The sequence below is a fragment of the Lemur catta genome, chromosome 3, assembly GCF_020740605.2.
Source record: "Lemur catta isolate mLemCat1 chromosome 3, mLemCat1.pri, whole genome shotgun sequence".
Classification (NCBI taxonomy): Eukaryota; Metazoa; Chordata; class Mammalia; order Primates; family Lemuridae; genus Lemur; species Lemur catta.
The window spans coordinates 96,702,008-96,705,862 of record NC_059130.1 but is presented as its reverse complement, the minus strand read 5'-3'; the positions used below and the strand labels follow the sequence as shown (position 1 = coordinate 96,705,862).

The window sequence follows — 3,855 nt, the reverse complement described above, 5'->3', positions numbered from 1 at the left end:
GGCTTGGGGGCATCTGAAAGCAACCAGGTCTGGGCATGGCTCCCAGGAGAGTCCCTGGGGGTGACAGTGCACTGCCCCTGAACTTGGGAATCACGGAAATTGCAGTGCCCTTGAGGGCAGGGTTAATCACTAAAATCAATATAAAAGGCTGGGTCCATGTTTGTATTGTTCCCTCTGTCTCTCCTGATGCTACACAGTCCCTGGCACAGAGTAGGTGTTCAGTAAGTATTTGTTGAATGACTCAGTGAATGTGTCAGACAGATTCAGAGTCACCTTGAAGAGACAGTGACCTCATTCTAAAGGCATACATAGCCAGAGAAAGCAGGTACAGCTCACCAGGAGATTTCGGGGTCTTATAGTGAGAAAGGTTTGGAAAAGAACATGAGTATCTTAAAAGTTACAAAAGTTAAAGTGTGCAACGAGCTCAGAAATTGATGATGGAGAGATAAGTGGAGTGCAATAGAATTCACAAATAGATCCAAATGTATAAGAAAATTGGGTATATGATAAGGTGGCATTTCACTTATGTGACAGAAAAATACATGTTAAGATAATTGATGAGCCATCTGGGGAAAAAAATCAAACTATATCCCTAATTTATTGCATGTACTGAAACAAATTCCAGATAAATATGTATAAGTAAAAAACAAAATCATAAAAATACCAAAAGAAAATATTAGAGAATGTTTTTATAATCATGGAGTGGAAAAAATCTTTCTAATATGACACAAATCCCAGAAGTTACCAAGGAAAAGATGGACAGATCTGACTACATAAATATTTTTAAACTTCTGTAGGGGGAAAAAAACCATACACAAAGCAAATAACAAACACCAAACTGTAATAAATATTGATTTGCTTTCCACATGACAGATGAGGGCTAATAACCTGATATGCAAAGGCCTCTTACAAATCAACTTTTTAAAAGAAATATATAGGAAGAAAATGAAAGAAAGAGAGCTATGAGTATGAGAAATATGCAAATAACATTGGAAAATACCTCTTACAGAAGGTGACATTCAAATGGCAATAAACACAGGAAGAGATGTTTCACTTCACAGAAAAACAGACCCAAATGAAAACAATGTGACAGTATTTTTCATGTATCAGATTGGCAAAAATTAAAAGTCATCAATGTTGGGCAGAGTGTCAATTGGCCTCTCCTCACTGCTGGCACAAGTGTAAATTGGTAGATTATTTTGGAAACAAATTTATCAATTTCATAAAACTTTATGTGCCCTTTGATTGAATCAATTCCACCTTTAAGAATTTATGTTGTAGAAATAATGGCAAAAGTGAGCAAAGATAAACATACAGGAAGTTCTTTGCAACGTTATTTGTAATAACAAAAGACAGGAAATGCCTGTGTATAAGCAGAGGATTGAGTAATTCATGATATGTCCATAGTGTACAGCTGATAAAAAGAATGAGAGAGATCTGTCTACGTGTGCCAACATGGAAATATGTCTACAACTTACTGCTCCATTTTGAAGAGAAAGCAATTTGTATAACATATGTATCATATATCTATTATTATTACATAGATAACATGTTATAGCATGTATTTTTCTATTTTAAATACTTTATTATATTTTGAAAAGGACCTCTCACTCTCTCCATATATATTCACATATAAAAACATAAACATATGTGAATCTATATGATTACATGTATTATATATATCTGGAAATTTACACACCAAAGTGTTAACAGTGATTTAGATTGAAGGCAAAGACTGAAATTCACATTTCATTTCTCTATTCTATCACTTAAATTTTTTTCAGTGGGCACACACTACTTTTGTAATAATGTTAAAAATAATTTTTATTAAAAATATTTTAACTGAGATTGTGGTTTGTATATCAGTTGGTTACTAAAAGGTACAGCTCTTTTAGAATTTGTCCAGGAAGTTTTCTGGTCCTCACTGGAAGACCCACCACCACACTAAAAAAAAAAAAAAAAAGTCTGCCTGAAAGGACAGACAACTCCAAGACTGCTAACAAATAGAGTTTTCTCTTGGATCACATTTCCCTCCTCCGGCTATTTTTTTTTTTTTTTTTTTCCAGAAATGAGAGAGCCAGACAGGTCCTTGTGTTTGCCCAGTACTCACTGGGGCATCATAAGTGCAGTCCGGGCTCACCCTGAACAAGTGAGCCCTTTCACAGAGCGTGGCCACAGCAGCCTCCGCTTCCTACCCTACACCGTGACCTTCCCAGGGCAGACACCAGGTCTAAATGTGGTCTGTATTCCTAGGAGCCAGCACAGAAAAAAATGTGACTCGAAGTAACTTATTCACACAAACACAGACCAACAGAACTCGACCACTGGGCAGATGGTGAAGCCTGGCTATAAAAGCAGTTTAAGGAAGAGAGAAATTGATTAGCAATAAACCACCAATGGCAGGAGGGCAGAGGGGAGAAAGGGAGATCCAGGAAGTCAGTTATCAGATGGTCCCTTTTGAGAAAGGGGGAGGCAGCCAGTGCCCCCAAAAGGGCTAATGGGGCATGGAGTTTGCCCATCTTAGGAAGAGAGCAGAGAGGTGGGCAGGGATGGAAGGGTGGGTAGGTGGGTACAGGCTATATACTATATTCTATCCTGCAACTCCGGTGGGTGAGACTACCTAGGTGTTGCCGTTGATGACATCTGCTGGAAACTGCCTTTGTGGTGGAGGAGATAGCTTATATAGCATGCGGCAGCAACATGCTACAGCTAACAAGAAATTGAAAGAATGGCAAGAAGTACCTATTTGTCCCTGTGTCCCCAGCACCAGGGGCCTGGCACAAAGCAGGGGCTCAGTAGAAGCTTGAGAAAGAAGGAAGCCAGGGACGGAGGGAGGAGACAGGCAGAATGACCCAAGGACCAGGGAGCTCTTTCTGGTTTCATGACTTCAGAGGTGCTTTGAGGGGGCTCCCGGGAGGCTGCCTCAATAGCTCTTCACTGCCCCTTTTATATTCTTGCCCATATAGTGAGTGTGGGAGCAGCGGGGAGAGAAGGTTGGACTAGCTCAGTGATTCTGACCTGGAGTCCCAGAACCCTAGGGAACTCTCAAGATAGAATGGGTACCATGAGCTATTTTAGTACTTCTAAATGCATCACAGGAATTTTGCATCTGCTTGGGATAAGACTGTATGTGCTGACAGGCCAGGTATCTTTCTCTGGGGCTGGAACACCACCGCTCCCAAGGAACAGGGAAGCATTTTGGTCAAGTCTGCTCTGCAGGAGGATGGGCCAGGTTAGACCATACTCAGTGTGTGCCTTGGGCAAGTGACTTAGCCTCTCATGGGGACAGTTTCCTCTTAAATAAATGGGGGTGATAAGATACCCCACTCAGAGGTTTATAGTGGCAATTGAGTGAATTCATACATGTGAAGCACTTGGCCTGGTCCCCAGAGTCAGCCCCCAGCAAATGGTAGTTACCATCATTATTAATTCAGATAGGAGGTCTGGACATCTCATGCTAATCAGAAACTCTGATTGGAGCTATATATATTGATTAATAAATAGTAGGAAATGAATGAATGATTAATTATTTAAAGCAGCTTGTTTGGAAAACAATGTCTTTTAAAACATGAGACCTCTCCTAGAGAGAAGTCACTAGAGTGTACTTTGTGGACTAAGGCTGAGTCCTGTGTGAGGCCGAGCTGGGGTTTAATAAGAGGCTGGGGTCTCCCTCTTCTGAGCCTTGGCACAATTCTTCTCTGCTTAGAATGCCTTTCTCTCTCCTCTCTCCTCTTTGCCTAGCTGACAGACACGGCCTCCAGGAAGTCTTCCGAGCGGGGCCCTTTTGCAGGAACTCCATCAGTCCTTGTTGACACTGGCTACATGGCGCCCTGCTTCCTTAGACCAGTGTCCCAA

General features: G+C 41.2%; 1 non-coding gene across 1 annotated transcript; it reads left to right on the top strand.

Annotated features, from left to right (window-relative positions):
* Positions 1–1,875: 1,875 nt before the first annotated feature.
* Positions 1,876–1,937, top strand: LOC123636234. The gene has a single exon (XR_006734432.1). It is a non-coding gene; the product is annotated as a U7 small nuclear RNA (small nuclear RNA).
* The last annotated feature ends 1,918 nt before the right edge of the window (positions 1,938–3,855 follow it).